At 34.2% G+C, this 12,949-nt stretch overlaps 1 protein-coding gene across 4 annotated transcripts in view; it reads left to right on the top strand.

Annotated features, from left to right (window-relative positions):
• SORCS1 (sortilin related VPS10 domain containing receptor 1) overlaps nucleotides 1-12,949 on the top strand; it is a 704,073-nt gene that overhangs the window by 136,456 nt on the left and 554,668 nt on the right. The window lies entirely within an intron of this gene.

Genomic DNA, 12,949 nt, shown 5'->3' with positions numbered 1-12,949 from the left:
CTTGGTATGGCTGAGAAACAGGGTGTTTCATTTTCTGTGGCTATTGATTTCAATGCCTTTCCCTATCACTAATGTGCTAACAGGATGATTCTGAACTAGAATGTTAGACTCTCACTTTGATGATAGGGAAAAAAAAATCCCTTTTCAGAATAGAATTTGACAGGCCATTGAATGAGAAATCATCAGGATAAGTGAGAAAAGGAGAACAAATCAGCTAGAGTTTAGGAGCATGTCCAACTATGTTTGGTAATACTGGCTCTTATTCTAATGGATTTTCCACAGTTTCTGAAGCTAGAATGAAACCCAAGTCCCCATTTCCTTGTCAACTTGACTCAGTTAGCAGTACTTGGACTGCCACTGACTAGGTTTCATTGTGGTCTTCATGGCAAGCTGCTCCTGAAATCTTAGGTATGGACGTTGGTTTGAATCAGAGCCCCATCTCTCAATCTCAGGCTCTCCTTTGGCCCATAATTGGAGATTCATAATAAAGGAATTTGTGTAGGATTGGCAAGGATAACCAGAAGAGCAACTAAACTATGAGCTTACTTAATATTTTGATTAATGATCTCAAAGACTGGGGTAAAGAGTTTATGAATGGAACTTGGGGATGAGACGCAATCGTCTTTGTTTTGAAGTATGTACTAATTTAATAATTATGATAAGAGTTAGCATTTGCATAGCACTTTAGGATTTCCAAAGCACTTTACAAATATCTCATTATTTTTCCTCACAACCATTTTTGGAGTTAGATGCTATTATCATCATCCCCATCTTATTAATGGGAAATTGAGGTCAACAGACAAAATGACAAAAATCAAAACAAGAATCAAAAATGTAATAAGAGGGGGATCCATAGAAATTATAAAGATGCCAATGGAATGAAGTTTTTTTCTTGGTTTTCTATTTGAAGTAATCATTGGCTATAAAATATTCAAGAAGAAAGAGAAACCTGAAGAACAATAACAACACTGGAGATCAAAATAATATCTGGCTGGACATCCCTTTTTCTTAGGGTTCAGAACCATTTTATATCCTGTAATAGTCTCTATTTCTTGTTTGTTCATAAATTCTTCCCTTATTCATAGATCTGGAGTATTCTATATTTCCTTAATTTGTTTATGGTAAGCATTATACATCTAAAATAGGAATCAATTTTGACCTTATTGTGCTAAATAGTATGTAATATCGGTCTATTCCTATTTCTGCTGTAATTGATGTGCCTGATCCCTTTGATTTTTGTTCTAGGAAAAATGTAAGCAAAAATGGGTGTGTTTTGAGTTATTTAACCATTCCCCCTCTCCCAGGATATAAGCATAAGTGAAAGTTTAAATTTTTTTTCAAAAGAATTAGGCCTTTCTTTGCTTCTGCTTCAAGCAGTATGCATCCCTACTTAAGAGCACTTTCTCAATCACCATGAAAGAACAAACACCATGTTTTCCCAAGAAGCAGAAGTTATAATCAGAATTGGGTGCTCAAAAGTTCTCTTCATATGTTCTCTTCATATGCTCATAGTTCTCCTCTTGAGCTCCTGGACTATAAAAAGCTTTCTGCTACTTACTGAATAGATAACTTCTTCTTATTATCTTGAATATGTAGCTTCATTATTTTTTAAAATGAACTCCCAGAACATTGGAAATATCTGCACACACATGCAAGTGCAAAAACATGACAGTTCAACATAAATTTGGAATTATGGGCACTTAGCATGATACCTGGTTTACAATATATTTTTAATAAATGCTTATTGAATTGAAGAGTTGGAGCTACAAGAACTTCCTCTCTTACGATAGATGGGATTTTTGTAAAGAATGTTAGGGTTGGGATCAAAAGAGATGTGGCTCTTGAGTGTCTGATAATTACTAACCCTATGACCATTTACAAAGCAGTTAACTTCTCTGCACTTCAGCTTACTAAACCACAAAACTGGGCTAAGAATACCTATGCTGTTGTGAGGATCAACTGAAATAATAGATGTAAAATATTTTATTAACATTGATATGCCATTTAAATGCCTAGTTTTCATAGATAACTAGCTGAAAACTAACAAGGTTTCCCAAACTTGATATGTGCATTGTCCCATGAGTTTTTTAGATAAGGACTTCAAACCAGATACTTTTAAGGTTTCTACTTATTTTAAAGTTTTGAAACATCTCCCATTTGAACAATAGAGCCCTGGAAAAAGGTCAGATTTATTTTTCTGACCTTTTCCAATCTGGTGAAACGTGGCAGTTATATTCCCATGTCAGTTTTCTGAGGGAAAGTTACTCATGCAGATGGGATCAAGGTTATTGGAGGGACAACAAACAATTAAATGAAATTCCTGCTCTCTTACCATATTGTTATCCATAAGAAATCTCTGGATGTTTGAGAATTTCAGAATCACCTTCTTAAAATCATCTTATCTTCTCAAAATGAGACTTTTTATAGAAAAAGATAATGTGAAATCAACATCACACATTCCTGCTATGACTTAAAAAAAAGATTTTATTACTGTCTTTTCTTCTTTCATTATAGTAATCACCCAATATACTCCTTTTTCAATCAAACTCTTTCTTGTCACAAAGAGAAGAAATTAAACAAAAACCATCTTAAAGCCTATGTAACATTCTGCATCATAATTCTGTCCCTCTCTCTTGAGAGGAAGGAAGTGGTTATACCAGCTCATTTCTAAGACTAAAACTGGTTGTTACAATTCATCTGAATTTAAATGTCTTTAAAATAAACTGTATTATAGTAATTATATTTATTATTCTCCAAATTCTACTTCTCTCTTCATTTGTTCATAGAGGTAAATACATTTTTAATGAATTCATCATATATGCTATTTTTATGATACAATGTTTCATAACACAAATATACTTTATTGTGTTTCATAACACAAATATACTTTAATTTGTTTAGTCATTCTCCAATCCATAGACACACATTTACTTTCCATTTTTTGTTTGCATTTTTCTATCATAATGTTATCTTGTTTATAGTTTTCCTATAGGTTTTTTTTTTAATGTTGGCTAGATTTTGACTATAGTTTTTTGTATGTTGTTTCCCTCAAATGGGATGTACTGTTTTTTGCCTTTCTTTTTTATTCTTAGATCTTAGTACAATGTCGAGCAAATAGTTGGCTTTTAATAAAATTTTGTTGACTGACTGAATATTATATTATAGATGGTACCATTTTCTCTTCCTGTGCCCTATTTCAACATACTTCTCCTGAACTCTGAACAGCAATTGTGCTTCTTTTCACTATTTTTATAAATCCTAAGCTATTATGATAATGTTGATCATAGGAATTTAAAGTTGGAAACAACATTAGAAATCATCTAGTGTGATCTAAGCCCTAGAGAAAGGAAGAATGGGTTGGAGAAAGGATCTCCTGATGCCAAAATTTGTGGAGCTTTTATTTTTCTTTTGTTTCCTGCTATGTCACATTTCTTTCAGATTTCTTAATTTAATTGAATTAAAATATTAAAATGATTTTAGAAGTGCACAAGAACCTTTGTAATAAATCAATACAATTTAAGATAAGCTGAGGAACCAGTACTTTAGGATGTATCATAAGTAGGGGAACAAATTGATAAAGGAATGCAGGTGGGTAGATATAAAACAGAAAGTGAAAACTGGCATATATAGAAAAAATGAACAAGGGAGGAGAGAAGCACTATTCAGTAAGAAGAGAACTTTGTATACTTGAGGCAAGAAAGAAATGTTTTTAATGTTGGGGAAGAAGTAAAAAACAACATATACTATACCACAAATGGATCACCCACTCTCCAGGATGTGAAAAGTAATTCAAAAGCATTCTAGTGCTTTTGTATGAGTGAAGTACCTTTCCTCTTAAAAGCTCAAAGTAGTTTTTGGGGGAGCTGCATCTTTCTCTCCACCAAGGGAACGTGATTTAATCTTACAGGCTGCAGCAGGGAAGTATTCAAAAGGCAAGTTCAACATTTAAAAAAAAAACAGTCACAGATTAGAAACCTGAAAGCCTGATGGAAATTGGTGACAGGAACCGACCTATTAGGCCATCCAGTTCCTCTCCCTTGGGGCACGAAAGGAGGATTCTCCTTTTTCATAGCTGCTTTCTAGTACTTTGTCTGGCCTAGTTTTAATGACTGAGGTGCTCCAAGTCCCAATGCTTCCCTGGGGATATGTTTTCACTGTCTAATAGGCTTGACTCACAGAATTTTTCCACCATCAGCCAAAGGTTTCTTGGCTTAATTTAATTTTGCATTTGCAGGGTGAGAAGACATGAAGGAGACTATGTTTTAAAAGCCAAAGATCCCAATATTTGTGAATTGTGAACTGCAAAATTTAATCCAGTCTTTTTAACAAACAGTTTTTGACTCAGAAAAACCATTGCATTTGTAGTAGGACTGTGATTTTATATAACTATAGTTGGGCGCTAAGCAAAAGTCATCATTTCAGGATCCTGGCAAGTGAGGGGTCTCTTTTTGAGAAATAATTGGTTCTCTCAAGAACTAGAGATCTTCATTAGCACCTTCTATTGTCAAGTTAGGTCATTAGTGACTTAGAGGTAGATGTTCAGGTATGCTTATTAGGGAAATCCAACTCAGAAGAGAATGGATCTTACTGCAACTAAGCAAGAGTGTGCTATTAAATGTTTAAATTGTTGGTTCATCAGGGTCTCAGAAAATAACAATAGCAACAACACAACTATACACAATGTCCTTTTATGTATTAACATATTCACCTTTACTTTCCTAAAATGAACCAAATCCTGATTTGTAGCATTTATGATTTCTGAGGTATGTATTCAAAAGGAAAATTTAACAATCAGCTCTAACAAATCAATGGGAATTGGATCCAGTGCATCCCTGATTCTAAGCCACACCAGATATTTACTAGGATCTAATTTGTCTGTCTTTTTACTTACTATGATTTATGTTGGACTATTCTGATTGGATCTAGGCAAAGCTATTTTACTTTTGAGGGTTAAATGTATCTTAGAGTGTTTTTATGAGTTATATTGGGGTATAGGGAGGTGGCTACATTTTTTTTCTAATTTGATTTTTGCTAGAGAGGCAGATAGTGGATAGAGAGCTAGCTTTGGAACCAAGAAGACCAGGGTATAAGTCCTGACTTTGATAAATTGGCTGTCACCTTGGTCAAGTTATATAAGCTTTCAATGTTCTAGTCTATAAATAGCAGGGCTGGTGAGGACCTCCACTGATAAACAGATTTTCCTCAGTTTTAAGGTTTTTATATCATTGAAATAAGTCAAAATGCATTCAATTCAATGTATATTCACTAAATACCAGGCTGGGTTCTGAGAATAAAGCAACACAAATGAAGTAGACTTAGGCCTCATCAAAGTTCCATTCTCTACTGGAGGAAAATTGATCTATACTCAGATTTGTGTGGCACTTCTTACTTTAACTTTACTGCACTATGAAGAAAGAAATGGCAAATAATAGGGTATCTATTTGACAGGCTATAACAACTGAGAAACAGAGACAATAATTAAGGGACTTAAAGTTAAAAAATTAGTTAGAGACAGAATTAAACTTAAAGATCCTGACAAATAACCACAATTAATTTCCCTATAGTTGTACGCACATACAGATCATTTTGATAAAAGGGATTGTTGAAATGTAACACAGAGGGAAAAAATTTTATATATATATATATATATATATATATATATATGTATGTATATATCCTCAAAGTAGAATCTATATATGTACATACATATTTGGTAGATTGTTCTAGATATAGATTCTTCTATATGTACATATGTATATAGAGAGAAATTCTAATTTAGGGAAATAGTCACTGAAAAATCCAGAGTCTAATTTACAAAAGTAACATATTTTCATTGGAAATTTCAATAGTAATCTAGAATTATTTAAAATTCATTCCTATGTAAAAATGTCATCTTATCCTTGTCCCCAAATTTCATATTGGAACACATTGGCCATTTTGAAAGATCAAAGTGTTATAGATCTAGAGCAGGAAGAATCTCATAGTAATTCAATTGAATCCCCTCATTTTTTCACATAAGGAATTTGAGACCTAGAGAGAGTGTTACAATACTATTGCATTCTGATTGGTCTCCTTTCCTCCTTTACAATCCACCTTTCACACAACTGTCAAAGTTGTATAACTAACTCATCTTATCATATAGATCATTTCCCTGCTCATAAAGTTCCCCCTTTGCCTCCTCTGTTTGGGATTTAAACCCTTTCATCACTTGACTCCATTCTGCATTTCCAGATCTGTTACATTTTACTCCCCTCTATGTGCTTGGTGGATAGCTAAGTGATATGTTAGAGTGAGCCTAGAGTCAGAAAGACTCATCTTCCCTAGTTTCCTTTTCTTCCAAGAGTTCAAATGCAGCCTCAGATACTTATTAGCTATATGACTGTGAGAAAGTTACTGTGCCTCAAATCTGTAACAAATGAGTGGTAGAAGGAAATAGTGAATATCTGGTAAGAACACCCCAAATGAGATCACAAAGAGTCAGACTAGACTTAAAAGAACTAAACAGCAATAACACATACTCTATAGTATAGTGTGTTTTTTCTCAATAAGTTCTCCTTGCCTGAACTACACCACCTCCTTGTCTCTGACTTTTGAAATCGCTATCTTACTTTGAAATCAGTTTAAGTGCCACTTCTTATATGAGATCCTTTCTGATTTCTTCAGTCACCAATATCTCCCAAACACTCACAAATTCCCTTGATTTTACTTCTCATATATGACTGTCTTTATACTACACACATGTTTGTATGTACACATGTGTATATGTATATGCTCACACATACCTATGTGTATGTACACATATGATACATGTGGTTTCCCCTGATAAAATGCATGTTTCTTTAAGACAAGAAATGTTTTCTTTTTTGAAAATTTGTATTCTCAGTGCCTAGCACAGTGTATGGTCCTTAGTAGCTTTTTAATAAATGTTTATAAATTGATTAAACAAGAGGTCATACTAGAACCCATGTTTTTAAAGTCAGCTCTTTTCCTTCCCACTTCATCAAATTTGATTGTCAAAATAATAACAGAATACAAAGGAGGAAGAAGAACATTGGGATAAGCCTTCTTATTACTCTGAATTCTCTGATAGATTATTTCTGAATTAGTTTGCAATTTTTCATATAATTAGTTGCCAATAAACATGTTATTGAGCAACTGTTAACAGAACATTTAAGGAAATAATGTAAAATTTTCAATTTAGTTAGGAAGAAGGGAAGGGGAGGAAAGAGAGAAGAAAGGAAGGAAGAGAGGGAGGGAGAAAGGAAGGAATGAAAGAAAGAAGGAAGGAAGGAAGGAAGGAAGGAAGAAAGGAAGGAAGGAAAGAAGGAAGGAAGGAAGAGAGGGAGGGAGGGAGGAAAGAAGAAAGAAAGGAAGAGAGGGAGGGAGGGAGGGAAGGAAGGAAAGAAAAAAGAAGAAAGGAAGGAAGCAAGCAAGGACATCTCAACTATATACTGTGCTAAGTATTTTACAAATATTTTGCCATTTTAGGTGCTATTATTATCCTGATTTTTCATTTTAGCAAGTGAAATAGATGGAAGATAAGTGCCTTGCCCAAGATAACACAACTAGTAAATATCTGAAACTAAATTTAAACTCAGGTCTGACTGGCTTCACACCCACTACTCAATCCACTATATCATCATATTGGTTCTGGACTTACTTTCCAAAAATAGCCAACAAAACATGACATGATTAAATCCTAATTGTTTAGCAAATAATAGGATTTTGTAACGAAGAAGAAAATATTTTTTTCTAACCTGGTGCATTGGATAGATCTCTAAATGTAGAGTCAGAAGATAGGTGTCCATAGCTAGATATATCACTCACTAGTCATTAAATTATAAATTCTTTAAGCCTCAGGTATTTCATATATAAAATGTGAATGATAATAAATACATTTTCTACCTATCTCATAGAGCAAATGGGAATGTTTATGTTTTCTTGTTCTAGACTTGTCTTTCTCTTTAGTGACCTCATTTGAGGTTTTCTTGGCAAAGATAATGGAGTGGTTTGCCATTTCCTTCTCCAGCTCATTTTATAGATAAGGGGAAAAATCTTCTAAAGAGTAAATACTATTTACTGTGTTATTTATTTTGCTTATTATGTTGTTGTTATTGTTATTTTTTTCTTGTTTGATTATTGTTTTTTGTAGCAGATTATAGTCATTGAAGAGAGAGTCCACTTTTTTATACCTTTACACTTCTCATTATGTGTGGCACAGAGAAACTGGAAACATTGGCTCTAACACCTCTGTCTTCCCAGTACTGTTACCTACTGGATACTCTAAACACTATTCATTATATTATTTAGCCTTAGAACTGCTGTAATGTTAATTGGATGTCTAACTATTTTATGGAGTTATTCCCACCCAAACTATATAATATGCCTTGACATAAACTCAAGAGAACAATAAGTGGTCTCTTGCTCAGAAATTGAAAACCTTTGGCCTTTTCTGTTCCCTGAATTGAGAGTGAGAATGGATGTATTTCATGCCATGCCAGCATCCAAGGGATTAATCACAGTTCCTTTAAAACCTCACCGTCTGGGGCCAGGAACTCTTTAGCTGGTCATAGAAGTTTTTTGCCTTGTGTGCTTGCTGTAAGTGATTGGGATTCTATGAGGTGCTTCTGTACTTATTATCTGGCATAATTAAATGTGGAATATAACAGGAAGTCAATAAAAGAAAATTGCTGCTGAGGTCTTTACTGAGCTAAACATAAGCACCCAGAGAAAATTAACATGGCAAGGGCAACCCTAGAAACAAAACAAAACAAAAACATGATAATTTATTTAAAATATATGGATTTCTTAAGGCAAGTTATATTTTTCAAAGTCAGTAATCATTGTTTAATATGATAGACTCCGTGACTCCATGGCCTTTCAAAGCTGCTTAAGGATTTAAATATATCTTTAAGTGGATCTTCAGGTTCTTAAGTTCAGTTTTGTTTAAGCAGGCTTGAAGAATGGAATCTTCTCCTTGACCTTCAGAAGAAACCTGCATATTGTAATTTGTGATTGTTTTATATAATGGTTTAATCTATATTGTTGTATATTCAGCATTACAGACAATACAGGGGTGGATTGTTTGCAAACAGTTGTGACAAAAGCATAAACACCTCCATTTGGAGAAGAAAACTTATAAAATCCTTTCCCAAATTAAGTCTATGGTCTTATTATCCTATAGAATTTATACAAGGGTCAGAGAATTATGGAAGACTGCCCCCGATGTCTTATAAGATCCCAATTTTATCCTCTGGGGCATGGGGGGAAGGATATTTGCTCCAATCCCCAATACCAGTCCAGTTTCACTTACAAGGAAATCAAGCATTATAGATGTGAAATCACATCTTTTCCTTTGGATAAGACAAAAAAAGTTTTGTTGAATGTATTTTGACTTATTTTCTAAATAGCATTCTGGCCTTGTCATACAACTTCTTTCTTTTAGCTTCTTTCCCTTAAAAAAAAAAATGGGACCAATGAGCTTCAAACTGGTACTTACTCAAAGACATTGGTGGGGAAAAATACTGAGCAGTCTATGTTCGGAGAAGTTCATAGTTTCCCTGAGTTTTGCCTGGTCTGATTTCATTTCTAAAGGGTACTGAGTTCTCTCCTGTAGCTCATTCATAAAATATGGCAATATTTATTCAAGACTCCTTGACTCCTGAAACTAGGTGGGAATGCATAAAAATCATTGTCTCTTAATATTGGGAGCAGAATGTGGTATACAAATTGTATGATCCATGCCCACTCAGTATAATTTTATATGCTTTCAGTTAAACAAATTATTAAAAAAAAAACAGCACAACTCAAGTAGCTGTTCTTTTCCACTTAAAGATAATTTTACATTGCTTTTGGTTGATTTTTTTTAAAGATCAGAAAGTCAACAAACAATTACTGAGCCCTCATTGCCTTCAGAGAAATCCTTATCCTGTGAAGTAAATTCCACGAGGAAGTACACTTAAAAAAGTCAAATTACATTCAACAAAATTTTTTTGTCTTATCCAAAGGAAAAGATGTGATTTCACATCTATAATATCTTGAGGACTTCCCAGACAATTTTTTTTGACATTTTAGGGAAGGGGAAACATATTTAGATGAAGATCTTAACTCAAGTTCTATCTAGTTTGTGCCCTCTCACTAGTGATTGTGATGGGATTCTTCTCACCTAACAGAGATAGAAATGAGGAAGGCTACATGTCTAGTGACATTACCTCTCTAATAAGCTGGAGGTTCTGAAAAGTTCATCTGGTTTGGGAATCAAAATTCATCTGCAGCACTCATTATGAACCCTTCCACTCCTAGTCTTCCAGTTTCTGAGCAAGAAAATTGGTTGGTATCACATTTTCTCCCCATGGAAATCACCAACTAATTGTCATTGCAAATGAAGGAGTTGGTCCCTCTGCAGCTCTGATTATTGAATTATAAAGCACCTGCATTGAAACCTCCCTGTGAACTGGATCAATTCAACAGAAATACATTGAGACCTGAATATGAATGTTATCCTATAGTTAGCGTACTTTATAGCACTTTAGTGCCTTGATAAAGCCAGATGATACAATAGCTATATAATGAGCATTGAACCTTATTCTGCCAGGGCATCAACAGGCACAAGTACACATGTAAGGAGAAAAAGTCCCAAACTCTAGATGATGTTTGCAATCAATCACTATTACCTTTGCCTTAGCTATACAAAATCTCATTGGAACATGGAAGTGGAGCCCTCAATGATTAAATACTCTCCCAGAGAGCCACTATACAGTACATTGATTACATTTTTTTTCTAGTGTTAATGAAAAATATGGGGTGTTCAATGCATCCTTTCTGAAGCTCTTTGTGTTGCCCAGTATTTAGGGACTGGGTGTGTAAAGATCTGTTGCAAAATTTATTAGAGGAAAACACCAGGTTTCCCAAGATTGTGCTAGAGAGAATTTTTTTTCTTTTACCTTTACAAATCTTAGGGGCATTGTACTTCCTAGATTTTCTTACAAACTCTGCAAGTAGGAGATCCATCCATCTTATAAGGCATGAATATGATTCTTCTTAGCCTTAAACACCTAGGTTTATATATTAGCAATGGTACTTTCAGACTTTCTGACATCCAGAAACTTACTTTGTTTATTTGGAATCCTGTGAATCATTAAAATTTGAAGGTGGATGGGATTTTAGTAATCACCTAGTTTAGCTCTCTTATTTTACAAATGGGAACTAGAAAAGAGAATTGATTAACCAAGATCACCCATCTAGTCAGTGCCCTATAAAGCAAGTTAATGTGTCCCAGGTTAAAAACACCTTAAAAATCTTTTCCATCCCTAAATACTCTAATAGAGCTAGTGATTGATGTAAAATAAGTAGAACTAGAATATTGTACATAATAGCAGCAACATTGTACGATGATCAACTATGATAAACTTGCCTATTTTCAGCAATACAATGATCCAAGAAAATTCAAAAAAACTCATGATAAAAATATTATCCACACCCAGAGAAGGAACTATAGAGTCTAAATGCAGATTGAAGTACACTATTTCCATTTTTTTCTTTCTTGTGGTTTTTCCCTTTGGTTCTGATTTCTTCTGATTTCTTCTTCATAACATAACTCATTTGGAAATATGTTTGGTGTGATTATATACATATATATATATATGTATATATATATACATATATATATATATATATATAACCATATCAGATTACTTGCTGTCTTGGGGAAGAGGGTGAAGAGAAGGGAGAAAAATTTGGAACTCAAAGTCTTATAAAAGTGAATGTTGAAAACTGTTTACATGTAATTGGAAAAGAGTAAAATACTATTGGGGGGGGAGGAGAAATCTCTCTCAGTATGTATATTATAGCTGATTGTAAGCTCTCCACCCACTCCATCAATGAGAGAGGGAATTAACTGACTTATAATTGTATTGCATATTTTCCAAAAGCATCAGGAGTGATTAATATGTCATATTCAGGTGGCTGACTCTACTCTTGAAAACATGACTTGAATATGCTCATCAGCTCTCATATCATGAAGTTCTGCTGGTGGCAGAAATTAATATAATGTATCCTGAATGATTATCTTAAGATAAAATGGGAAGGGAGAAAATTGTGGATTTAAAAGGTATTGACCATGGCGTAGGAGAAAGAGGAAGAGGAGGAGGAGGGGGAAGAGGAGGAGGAGGAGGCCCCTAAAGTTAAAATCTCTAATCTTAGTCTAGAAAAAGATAATGGTTTGTATCCCCTAAATTGTTCATGAGACAACAGTGATACTGCTGCCATTGGGGGAAGTTCAAAATTGACTTGGGGAGACAACAAACAAACAAAAAAATTGTACAAGCAAGTTATATACATGATGAATAAGGAATAGTTAACAGAGAGAAGGTGTTAGAATTAGCAGCAGTTGAAAAAAGCTTCTTGTAGAAAATATGGGATTTATAGGAAACCAGAGAAGCCAGCAGACAAAGATAAAAAAGAGGATATTTTAGACATGGGGATAGCCAGAGAAGATCCTTGAAAGCAAAGAAAAGAAGTGTGCTGTTCTTGGCATAACAAGGAGGCCAGTACCATTGTACTGAAGAGTATATAACAGGTAGCAATTTGAAAGAAAACCAGAAAAGAGGCCAAACAAAACATTTTGTATTTGATCCTGGAGACAACAGAGAGTCACTGGAGTTTATTGAATAAGAGGATTGACATGATCAGACCTGTACTTTAGAAAAATAATTTTAGTCACTGATTGTAGGATAGATTGTAGTGGGGTGAGACTTAAGAATGGCAGATCTATCAGTAGACTATTAGAGAATAATTGAATGCACCAGTGGTGGTGACAGTGTTGGAGTAAAGCATATTTCACAGATGTTGCAGAGGCAAAGTTGACAAGTCTTGGCAACTTGATTAGATTAGAGAGCTGAAAGACAGTGAAGAATCAAGGATGCTCATAAGCCTAAGAAACTATAATAAA

Source organism: Sarcophilus harrisii, chromosome 2 (genome assembly GCF_902635505.1).
Source record: "Sarcophilus harrisii chromosome 2, mSarHar1.11, whole genome shotgun sequence".
Taxonomy (NCBI): domain Eukaryota; kingdom Metazoa; phylum Chordata; class Mammalia; order Dasyuromorphia; family Dasyuridae; genus Sarcophilus; species Sarcophilus harrisii.
This window is presented reverse-complemented; position numbering and strand designations above follow the sequence as displayed.